A 12,842-nucleotide genomic window follows, 5' to 3' on the forward strand; every position below is an offset into this window, starting at 1 on the left:
CATCACATGGTCGTCTCACCAACTATTGCTTTTGCAACTATTACTATCGCATAGCTATAAAGTAAAGCAATTACATGGCACTTGCATCTTATGCATTAATGAGACAACCATAAGGCTCCTGCCAGTTGCCGACAACTTCAACAAAACATGATCATCTCATATAACAATTTATATCTCATCACGTCTTGACCATATCACATCACAACATGCCTTGCAAAAACAAGTTAGACGTCCTCTACTTTGTTGTTGCAAGTTTTACGTGGCTGCTACGGGCTGAGCAAGAACCGTTCTTACCTACGCATCAAAAACCACAACGCGGTATAGTGATTGCTTTTTGATCTTCACAAAGAACCCTGTTCATTGAATCCGATTCAACTAAAATTGGAGAAACTGACACCTGCCAGCCACCTGTGTATGAAGCAAGTCGGTAGAACCAGTCTCACGTAAGCGTAAGCGTAATGTTGGTCTGAACCGCTTCATCCAACAATACCGCTGAATCAAGAATCAACTAGTGACGGCAAGCAATATGTATATACCCACGCCCACAACTCCTTTGTGTTCTACTCGTGCATATAACATCTACGCATAGACCTAGCTCGGATGCCACTGTTGGGGAACACAGTAATTTCAAAAAAATTCCTACGCACATGCAAGATCCATCTAGGTGATGCATAGCAACAAGAGGGAAGAGTGTTGTCCACGTACCCTCATAGAGCATAAGCGGAAGCGTTATGACAGCGCGATTGATGTAGTCGTACGTCTTCACGATCCGACCGATCCTAGCACCGAAGGTATGACACCTCCACGATCTGCACACGTTCAGCTCGGTGATGTCCCACGAACTCTAGATCCAGCTGAGTGTCGGGGGAGAGCTTCATCAGCACGACGGCATGATGACGGTGATGACGAAGTTAACGACACAGGGCTTCACCTAAGCACTACGACGATATGACCGAGGTGGAAATCTATGGAGGGGGGCACCGCACACGGCTAAAAGATCAACTTGTGTGTCTATGGGGTGCCCCCTCCGCACGTATATAAAGGAGGGACGGAGGAAGAGGCCGGCCTAGGAGGAGGCGCGCCAAGGGGGGCAATCCTACTCCAAGTAGGTTTGCCCTCCCCCCTTCCTTATTCCTACTAGGAGAAGGAGGAAAGAGGAGGAGGGGAGGAGAAAAGAGGGGGCCGGCCCCTCAAACCCTAAACCAATTCGGTTTGGGCCTAGGGGGGCATGCCCCACACCTTGCTTGCTGCCCTCTTTCTCCACTAGGTCCCAATAAGGCCCATAGACTCCCCGGGGGGTTCCGGTAACCTCCCGGTACTTCGAAAAATACCCGATACACTTCGGAACCCTTTCGGTGTCCGAATATAACCGTCCAATATATCATTATTTTATGTCTCGACCATTTCGAGACTCCTCGTCATGTCTGTTATCACATTCGGGATTCCGAACTACCTTCGGTACATCAAAACACATAAACTCATAATATCGATCGTCACCGAACGTTAAGCGTGCGGACCCTACGGGTTTGAGAACTATGTAGACATGACCAAGACTCATCTCAGGTCAATAACCAATAGCGGAATCTGGATGCTCATATTGGTTCCTACATATTCTACGAAGATCTGTATCGGTCAAACCGCATAACAACATCCGTTGTTCCCTTTGTCAACGGTATGTTACTTGCCCGAGATTCAATCGTCGGTATCCCAATACCTAGTTCAATCTCGTTATCGGCAAGTCTCTTTACTCGTTCCATAATGCATCATCCCGTAACTAACTCATTAGTCACATTGCTTGCAAGGCTTATAGTGATGTGCATTACCGAGAGGGCCTAGAGAAACCTCTCTGACAATCGGAGTGACAAATCCTAATCTCGATCTATACCAACTCAACAAACACCATCGGTGACACCTGTAGAGCATCTTTATAATCAACCAGTTATGTTGTGACATTTGATAGCATACTAAGTGTTCCTCTGGTATTCGGGAGTTGCATAATCTCATAGTCATAGGAACATATATGAGTTATGAAGAAAGCAATAGCAACAAACTAAACGATCATAGTGCTAAGCTAACGGATGTGTCTTGTTCATCACATCATTCTTTAATGATGTGACCCGTTCATCAAATGACAACACATGTCTATGGTCAGGAAACATAACCATCTTCGATTAACGAGCTAGTCAAGTAGAGGCATACTAGGGACACTTTGTTTGTGTATGTATTCACACATGTACTAAGTTTCCGGTTAGTACAATTGTAGCATGAATAATAAACATTTATCATGGTGTAAGGAAATATAAATAACAACTTTATTATTGCCTCTAGGGCATATTTCCTTCAAATTCGCCTCATACATACTCCCTCCGCCCAAAATTACTTGTCGCGTAAAATGGATAAAGTGGATGTATTTAAAACTAAAATACGTCTACATATATCCACTTCTCCGACAAGTATTTCCGGACGGAGGGAATACATAGCTTTAGTTCTTCACCGAGTATAGTTTGCTTCATATGTTTCATACATGCGCTTCTACACCGTGTCCAGCTTGCTTCATTTAGATGCTTCCTAATGTTTGTAGGCGTTGTGTTTGAATTCAATTCAAACAACTCATTTTTTTATTTCTGCAGTGTTGACAGCAGCGGAAGAACACGCCTTGCCGACAGTGAGCATAACATGATGATCAATACTAGGCATGGTCCGCAATGTGAGATCAGTTTGGAAGCAAACTAGCATGGCACACTCGGTGGCTACAAGTCAAGATCATTGGCGCTACAATGGCGTCGATGCTCTCCGGTAGGGGTGGACTAACGAGCAGCTCGGCTCGTTAAGCTCATACTCGTTAAGATCGCGCTCGTTAAGGCTCAGCTCGTTAAGCTTGTTAAGATTAACGAGCAGAAAACCCTGCTCGGCTCGGCTCGTTTGAAGCTTGTTAAGCTCGTGAGCGCTCGTTAACAGATTATAATGTGTTAGATATACATGTCGAATGTGTAGGTATGGTTTTCAAGATGAAAAATGGTGACTGCAAAAAGAAATGAAGTAGTTTGTTGCCTCATATGTCGATTAGATAAATAGATTGTCTGAGGTGCTACAAAAAGTTTGTCACATAAGATAAAAATATGTATTTGTTGTTACAAATGAGCTTAACGAGCTACTCGTGAAACTCGTTAGCTCGCTGTTAAGATTAACGAGCTAAAAACAATGATTGGCTTTGTTCATTAAGAAGCGAGCTACAAGCTTAACGAGCCAAACTATCGAGCGCTCATTAAGCTCGCGAGCTACAAGCTTTTGGTCCAGCCCTACTCTCCGGTGTTGACACCCCAAGATGTGTGGGAGAAATGAAGATCGTCAAGCTCGGAGAGAGTTGAATGGAGCATTGCGGGAAACTATAGATTAGGAAGCATGATTTGTGTTTGAAAGCATTACTTCCATGTGATTACTTTCATTATTTGTGAAGCAAAAAAATCCTTATATAACAAGATTGTATCGATTGCAATTTTATTACTATTTGGTTGGAAGCAATTTTATAGTCGATGAAAGCATGAGATTGATGCTTCTAAAACAAGCGGAAATATGTTAAGTATACTTTTCATCCCTCAACTCTTCGCCGAGTTCAGTTTTCGTCCCTCAACTCTAAAACCAGACAGAGTGCACCTCAAACTCTCGAAACCGGTCATTTTTCGTCCCTGCGACCGAGTCAACCCGGTTTTGACCACGTGTGAACAGTACATCCAATGAACAGTAAATTCAAAAAAATATCAAAAAAATCTGAAATTATATGACATCGAAGATACTCAGGTACGCCACGTGCGTGCAAATTTTTGTCATGTTTGGAAGTTCGAGGAGCTCGCAGCAAAAAAAGCAAAAGTAAATCTACTCTGAAGTGAACAGTAAATTCAAAAAATAGAAAACAAGTCAAAAAAATTTGAATTTTTTTGGCATTGAAGATGCTTAGGTGGGCAAGGTGCATGCAAAGTTTCGTGGTAAAATAAGATCCGAGGGTTTGGAAACCACCCGAAGCGGCACGCACACGTACCCTATTTTGTTTTTATTGGCACAACCTTCTTGGATGTTATTTGACCACGAAAATATGTACGCACCTTGCACACCCGAGCATCTTCGATACCAAAAAATTTCAGAATTTTTTGATTTTTTTGCTATTTTTTTGAATTTACCGTTCACTTCAGAGTAGATTTACTTTTGTTTTTTTGCTGCCAGCTCCTCGAACTTCCAAACATGAAAAAATTTGCACGCACGTGGTGTTGGGGAACGTAGTAATTTCAAAAAAATTCCTACGCACACGCAAGATCATGGTGATGCATAGCAACGAGAGGGGAGAGTGTGATCTACGTACCCTTGTAGACCGACAGCGGAAGCGTTAGCACAACGCGGTTAATGTAGTCGTACGTCTTCACGGCCCGACCGATCAAGCACCGAAACTACAGCACCTCCGAGTTCTAGCACACGTTCAGCTCGATGACGATCCCCGGACTCCGATCCAGCAAAGTGTCGGGGAAGAGTTCCGTCAGCACGACGGCGTGGTGACGACCTTGATGTACTACCGTCGCAGGGCTTCGTCTAAGCACCGCTACAATATTATCGAGGATTATGGTGGAAGGGGGCACCACACACGACTAAGAATATGATCACGTGGATCAACTTGTGTGTCTAGGGGTGCCCCCTGCCCCCGTATATAAAGGAGCAGGGGAAGGTGCGGCCGGCCAGGAGGAGGGCGCGCCAGGAGGAGTCCTACTCCCACCGGGAGTAGGATCCCCCCCCCTTTCCTAGTTGGAATAGGATTCGGGAGGGGGAAAGAGGAGAGAGAGAAGGAAGGGGGCGCCGCCCCCCTCTCCTTGTCCTATTCGGACTAGGGGGGAGGGGCGCGCGGCCCAGCCCTGGCCACCTCTCCTCTCTTCCACTAAAGCCCACTAAGGCCCATATACCTCCCGGGGGGTTCCGGTAACCTCCCGGTACTTCGGTAAAATCCCGATTTCACCCGGAACACTTCCGATATCCAAATATAGGCTTCCAATATATCAATCTTTATGTCTCGACCATTTCGAGACTCCTCGTCATGTCCGTGATCACATCCGAGACTCCGAACAAACTTCGGTACATCAAAATGCATAAACTCATAATATAACTGTCATCAAAACCTTAAGCGTGCGGACCCTACGGGTTCGAGAACAATGTAGACATGACCAAGACACGTCTCTGGTCAATAACCAATAGCGGAACCTGGATGCTCATATTGGCTCCCACATATTCTACGAAGATCTTTATCGGTCAGACTGCATTAACAACATACGTTGTTCCCTTTGTCATTGGTATGTTACTTGCCCGAGATTCGATCGTCGGTATCTCAATACCTAGTTCAATCTCGTTACCGGCAAGTCTCTTTACTCGTTTCATAATACATCATCTTGCAACTAACTCATTAGTTGTAATGCTTGCAAGGCTTATGTGATGTGCATTATCGAGAGGGCCCAGAGATACCTCTCCGACAATCGGAGTGACAAATCCTAATCTCGAAATACGCCAACCCAACATTTACCTTTGGAGACACCTGTAGAGCTCCTTTATAATCACCCAGTTACATTGTGACATTTGGTAGCACACAAAGTGTTCCTCCGGTAAACGGGAGTTGCATAATCTCATAGTCATAGGAACATGTATAAGTCATGAAGAAAGCAATAGCAACATACTAAACGATCGAGTGCTAAGCTAACGGAATGGGTCAAGTCAATCACATCATTCTCCTAATGATGTGATCCCATTAATCAAATAACAACTCTTTGTCTATGGTTAGGAAACATAACCATCTTTGATTAACGAGCTAGTCAAGTAGAGGCATACTAGTGACACTCTGTTTGTCTATGTATTCACACATGTATTATGTTTCCGGTTAATACAATTCTAGCATGAATAATAAACATTTATCATGATATAAGGAAATAAATAATAACTTTATTATTGCCTCTAGGACATATTTCCTTCAGTCTCCCACTTGCACTAGAGTCAATAATCTAGTTCACATTGCCATGTGATTTAGCACCAATAGTTCACATCATTATGTGACCAACACTCAAAGGGTTTACTAGAGTCAATAATCTAGTTCACATCGCTATGTGATTAACACCCAAAGAGTACTAAGGTGTGATCATGTTTTGCCCGTGAGAGAAGTTTAGTCAACGGGTCTGCTATATTCAGATCCGTATGTATTTTGCAAATTTCTATGTCAACAATGCTCTGCACGGAGCTACTATAGCTAATTGCTCCCACTTTCAATATGTATCCAGATTGAGACTTAGAGTCATCTAGATCAGTGTCAAAATTTGCATCGACGTAACCCTTTACGACGAACCTTTTTGTCATGTCCATAATCGAGAAATATATCCTTGTTCCACTAAGGATAATTTTGACCGCTGTCTAGTGATCTACTCCTAGATCACTATTGTACCCCCTTGCCAAAATCAGTGTAGGGTATACAATAGATCTGGTACACAGCATGGCATACTTTATAGAACCTATGGCTGAGGCATAGGGAATGATTTTCATTCTCTTTCTATCTTCTGCCATGGTTGGGCTTTGAGTCTTACTCAATTTCACACCTTGTAACACAGCCAAGAACTCTTTTCTTTGACTCTTCCATTTTGAACTACTTCAAAATCTTGTCAAGGTATGTACTCATTGAAAAAACTTATCAAGCGTCTTGATCTATCTCTATAGATCTTGATGCTCAATATGTAAGCAGCTTCACCGAGGCCTTTCTTTGAAAAAAATCCTTTCAAACACTCCTTTATGCTTTGCAGAATAATTCTACATTATTTCCGATCAACAATATGTCCTACACATATACTTATTAGAAATGTTGTAGTGCTCCCACTCACTTTCTTGTAAATACAGGCTGCACCGCAAGTCTGTATAAAACTATATGCTTTGATCATCTCATCAAAGCTCATATTCCAACTCCGAGATGCTTGCACCAGTCCATAGATGGATCGCTGGAGCTTGCACATTTTGTTAGCACCTTTAGGATTGACAAAACCTTCTGGTTGCATCATATACAACTCTTCTTTAAATCCATTAAGGAATGTAGTTTTGCTTATCCATTTGCCAGATTTCATAAAAATGCGCAATTGCTAACATGATTTGGACAGACTTAAGCATCGCTACGAGTGAGAAAATTTCATCGTAGTCAACACCTTAAACTTTGTCAAAAACCTTTTTCGACAAGTCTAGCTTTGTAGATAGTAACACTACTATCAGCGTTCGTCTTCCTCTTGGAGATCCATTTATTTTCTATGGCTTGCCGATCATCGGGCAAATCCATCAAAGTCCATACTTTGTTCTCACACATGGATCATATCTCAGATTTCATGGCCTCAAACCATTTCGCGGAATCTGGGCTCATCATCGCTTCCTCATAGTTCGCAAGTTCGTCATGGTCTAGTAACATGACTTCCAGAACAGGATTACCGTACCACTCTGGTGCAGATCTCACTCTGCTTTACCTACGAGATTTGGTAGTAACTTGATCTGAAGTTACATGATCATCATCATTAGCTTCCTCACTAATTGGTGTAGTAGTCACAAGAACAGATTTCTATGATGAACTACTTTCCAATAAGGGAGAAGGTACAATTACCTTATCAAGTTTTCTACTTTCCTCCTACTCACTTCTTTCGAGAGAAACTCCTTCTCTAGAAAGTTTCCGAATTTAGCAACAAAAGTCTTGCCTTCGGATCTGTGATAGAAGGTGTATCCAATAGTTTCCTTTGGATATCCTATGAAGACGCACTTCTCCGATTTAGGTTTGATCTTATCAAGTTGAAACTTTTTCACATAAGCATTGCAACCTCAAACTTTAAGAAACGACAGCTTAGGTTTCTTGCTAAACCATAGTTCATACGGTGTTATCTCAAACTGATTTAGATGGTGCCCTATTTAACGTGAATGTAGTTGTCTCTAATGCATAACCCCAAAACAATAGCGGCAAATCTATAAGAGACATCATAGATTGCACCATATCAAATAAAGTACAATTACGACGTTCGGACACACCATTACACTTTGGTGTTCCAGGTGGCATGAGTAGTGAAACTATTTCACATTGTTTTAACTGAAGACCAAACTCGTAATTCAAATACTCTTCTCCACGATCAGATCGTAGAAACTTTATTTTCTTGTTACGATGATTTTCGACTTCACTCTGAAATTCTTTGAACTTTTCAAATGTTTTAGACTTATGTTTCATCAAGTAGATATACTCACATCTGCTCAAATTATCTGTGAAGAACAGAAAATAATGATACCTGTCGCGAGCCTCAATATTCATCGGACCACATACATCAGTATGTATGATTTCCAACAAATCTGTTGCTCGCTCCATTGTTCCGAAGAACGGGGTCTTAGTCATCTTGCCCATGAGGCATGGTTCGCAAGCATCAATTGATTCATAATCAAGTGATTCCAAAAGCCCATCAGTATGGAGTTTCTTCATGCGCTTTACACCAATAGGACCTAAACTGCAGTGCCACAAATAAGTTTGCACTATCATTATTAACTTTGCATCTTTTGGTTTCAATATTATGTTTGTGTGTATCACTATGATCGAGATCCAACGAACTATTTTCATTGGGTGTGTAACCATATAAGGTTTTATTCATGTAAACAGAACAACAATTTATTCTCTTACTTAAATGAATAACCGTATTACAATAAACATGATCAAATCATATTCATGCTCAACACTTATTTAGGTTCAACACCAAATAACACTTATTTAGGTTCAACACTAATCCCGAAAGTATAGGGAGTGTGCGATGATGATCATATCAATTTTGGAACCACTTCCAACGCACATCGTTACTTCACCCTTAACTAGTCTCTATTTATTTTGCAACTCCCGTTTCGAGTTACTAATCTTAGCAACTGAACTAGTATCAAATACTGAGGGGTTGCTATAAACACTAGTAAAGTACACATCAATAACATGTATATCAAATATACTTATGTTCACTTTGCCATCCTTTTTATCCGCCAATCACTTGGTGTAGTTCTGCTTCCAGTGATCAGTCCCTTTACAGTAGAAGCACTTAGTCTCAGGCTTAGGATCAGACTTGGGCTTCTTCACTTGAGTAGCAACTTGCTTGCCGTTCTTCTTGAAGTTCCCCTTCTTCCCTTTGCCCTTTTCTTAAAACTAGTGGTCTTGTCAACCATCAACACTTGATGTTTTTCTTGATTTCTACCTTCGTTGATTTCAGCATCATGAAGAGCTTGGGAGTTGTTTCCGTTATCCCTTGCATATTATAGTTCATCACAAAGTTCTACTAACTTGGTGATGGTGATGGGAACGTAGTAATTTCAAAAAAATTCCTACGCACACGCAAGATCATGGTGATGCATAGCAATGAGGGGGGAGAGTGTGATCTACGTACCCTTGTAGACCGACAGCGGAAGCGTTAGCACAACGCGGTTGATGTAGTCGTACGTCTTCACGGCGCGGCCGATCAAGCACCGTAGCTACGGCACCTCCGAGTTCTAGCACATGTTCAGCTCGATGACGATCCCCGGACTCCGATCCAGCAAAGTGTCGGGGAAGAGTTCCGTCAGCACGACGGCGTGGTGATGATCTTGATGTACTACCGTCGCAGGGCTTCGCCTAAGCACCGCTACAATATTATCGAGGATTATGGTGGAAGGGGGCACCGCACACGGCTAAGAATATGATCACGTGGATCAACTTGTGTGTCTAGGGGTGCCCCCTGCCCCCGTATATAAAGGAGCAGGGGAAGGTGCGACCGGCCAGGAGGAGGGCGCGCCAGGAGGAGTCCTACTCCCACCGGGAGTAGGATTCCCCCCCTTTCCTAGTTGGAATAGGATTCGGGAGGGGGAAAGAGGAGAGAGAGAAGGAAGGGGGGCGCCGCCCCCCTCTCCTTGTCCTATTCGGAAAGTCCCGATTTCACCCGGAACACTTCCGATATCCAAATATAGGCTTCCAATATATCAATCTTTATGTCTCGACCATTTTGAGACTCCTCGTCATGTCCGTGATCACATCCAGGACTCCGAACAAACTTCGGTACATCAAAAAGCATAAACTCATAATATAACTATGTGACGCCCCCGATTTGACCGTACACTAATCATGCACGCAAATGTGTACGATCAAGATCAAGGACTCACGGGAAGATATCACAACACAACTCTACAAATAAAATAAGTCATACAAGCATCATATTACAAGCCAAGGGCCTCGAGGGCTCGAATACAAGAACTCGATCATAGACGAGTCAACGGAAGCAACAATATCTGAGTACAGACATAAGTTAAACAAGTCTGCCTTAAGAAGGCTAGCACAAACTGGGATACAGATCGAAAGAGGCGCAGGCCTCCTGCCTGGGATCCTCCTAACTAATCCTGGTCGTCGTCAGCGGGCATCACGTAGTAGTAGGCACCTCCGGTGTAGTAGGAGTCGTCGTCAAAGGTGGCGTCTGGCTCCTGGGCTCCAACATCTGGTTGCGACAACCAGGTAGAAGGGATAGGGGGAAAAGAGGGAGAAAGCAACCGTGAGTACTCATCCAAAGTACTCGCAAGCAAGGAGCTATACTACATATGTATGCATTGGTACCAAATGGAATAAGGGTATCATATGTGGACTGAACTGCAGAAAGCCGGAATAAGGGGGGATAGCTAGTCCTTTCGAAGACTACGCTTCTGGCAGCCTCCGTCTTGCAGCATGTAGAAGAGAGTAGACTGAAGTCCTCCAAGTAGCATCGCATAGCATAATCCTAACCGATGATCCTCCCCTCGTCGCCCTGTGAGAGAGCGATCACCGGTTGTATCTGGCACTTGGAAGGGTGTGTTTTATTAAGTATCTGGTTCTAGTTGTCATAAGGTCAAGGTACAACTCCAAGTCGTCCTGTTACCGAAGATCACGGCTATTCGAATAGTTTAACTTCCCTGCAGGGGTGCACTACATAACCCAACACGCTCGATCCCATTTGGCCGGACACACTTTTCTGGGTCATGCCCGGCCTCGGAAGATCAACATGTCGCAGCCCCACCTAGACTAACAGAGAGGTCAGCACGCCGGTCTAAACCTAAGTGCCCAGGGGTCTGGGCCCATCGCCCTTAGCACACCTGCATGCTGCGTGGGCGGCTGGAAGCAGACCTAGCCTAGTAGGCGTTCCAGTCCAATCCAGCGCGCGCCGCTCCGTTGTTGATGTCACGAAGGCTTCGGCTGATACCACGATGTCGAGTGCCCATAATTGTCCCCGCGTAGATGGTTAGTGCGTATAGGACAGTAGCCAGACTCAGATCAAATACCAAGATCTTGTTAAACGTGTTAAGTATCTGCAAACACCGCCCAGGGCCAGGCCCACCTCTCCTAGGTGGTCTCAACCTGCCCTGTCGCTCCGCCTCAAAGTAACAGTCGGGGGCCGTCGGGAACTCAGGCCCACCTCTACCGGTATGGAGCCACCTGCCCTTTCAGCCCCTATCTCCGAACAGTATCACAGGTAAGGTAAGGTAACTATGTAAAGGATATTGTATATGCCCGTGGTCACCTACCGAAGTGATCACGGCCCAGTAGTATAGCATGGCAGACGGACAAGAGTGTAGGGCCACTGATGGAACACTAGCATCCTATACTAAGCAGTAGGATAGCAGGTAATGGTAACAACAGTAGTAGCAAGGATAGGCTATGCATCAGGATAGGAATAACGGAAAGCAGTAACATGCTACACTACTCTAATGCAAGCAGTATAGAGGAGAGTAGGCGATATCTAGTGATCAAGGGGGGGCTTGCCTGGTTGCTCTGGCAAGAGAGAGGGGTCGTCAACACCGTAGTCGTACTGGGTAGCAGCGGCGTCGGTCTCTGTGTCTAGCGAGAGAAGAGGGGGAAGAAACAATAAATATAATGCAAACAAATGCATGACGATGCATGACATGACAAAGCGTGATGCTAGGTGTGCCCTAAGGCGGTACGAGGTGGTACCGGTGAAGGGGGGAAACATCCGGGAAATTATCCCCGGTGTTTCACGTGTTCGGACAGACGAACCGGAGGGGGAAAGTTGCGTGTTCGCTATGCTAAGGATGCGTGGCGGATGAATGGGCTGCATATTTGAATTCTTCTCGTCGTTCTGAGCAACTTCCATGTACAAAGTTTTTTCATCCGAGCTACGGTTTATTTTATATTAATTTTCAAAGTTTTAATTCATTTTTAGAATAATCAGAATTAATTTAATTAGGAAATGCCATTATGAGGTCAGCATGACATCTGGGTGATGTCAGCAGTCAACAGCCAGTTGACTTGGTCAAACTGGCACGTGGGTCCAGTGGGACCCACCTGTCATACTCTGTTTTGGTTAATTAGGTCTTAGTTAAACTAAGTACTATTTAATTAAATTAACTAGTTAATTAGCTTAATTAAACATGATTAATTAACTTAATTAATTCACTTATTGATTAATTAATTAATGTAATTATTATTTATTTATTTTTAATTCTTATTTTTTTAATAAAACGTTCTGGGGCCATGGGGCCCCCGTGTCAGTGGCCCAGGGGGCCATAGCGGGCGCCGGGTACTGGGTGCAGGGCGCAGGCGCCGCCCGAATGGGTGTGGGCACTGCGGGCGTAGCCCCAGAGCGATGCGGGGCGCCGGTGGCGATGGCGCCAGCCAGGCGGCCGGAGCGGTGGCCGGCGAGAAGCTACGGAGGGGGGGAGCCGTCAGACGAGGCCGAGGGCCAATAAAAAAAGGGGGGAATGGTCGTGGTCGAGCCAGACGACCGGGACGAGGCACGGGCTGTTGCGGGCAGGAACGGCAAGGCGCCGGCGAG

This window comes from Triticum dicoccoides, chromosome 3A (assembly GCF_002162155.2).
Source record: "Triticum dicoccoides isolate Atlit2015 ecotype Zavitan chromosome 3A, WEW_v2.0, whole genome shotgun sequence".
NCBI classification, from domain to species: Eukaryota; Viridiplantae; Streptophyta; class Magnoliopsida; order Poales; family Poaceae; genus Triticum; species Triticum dicoccoides.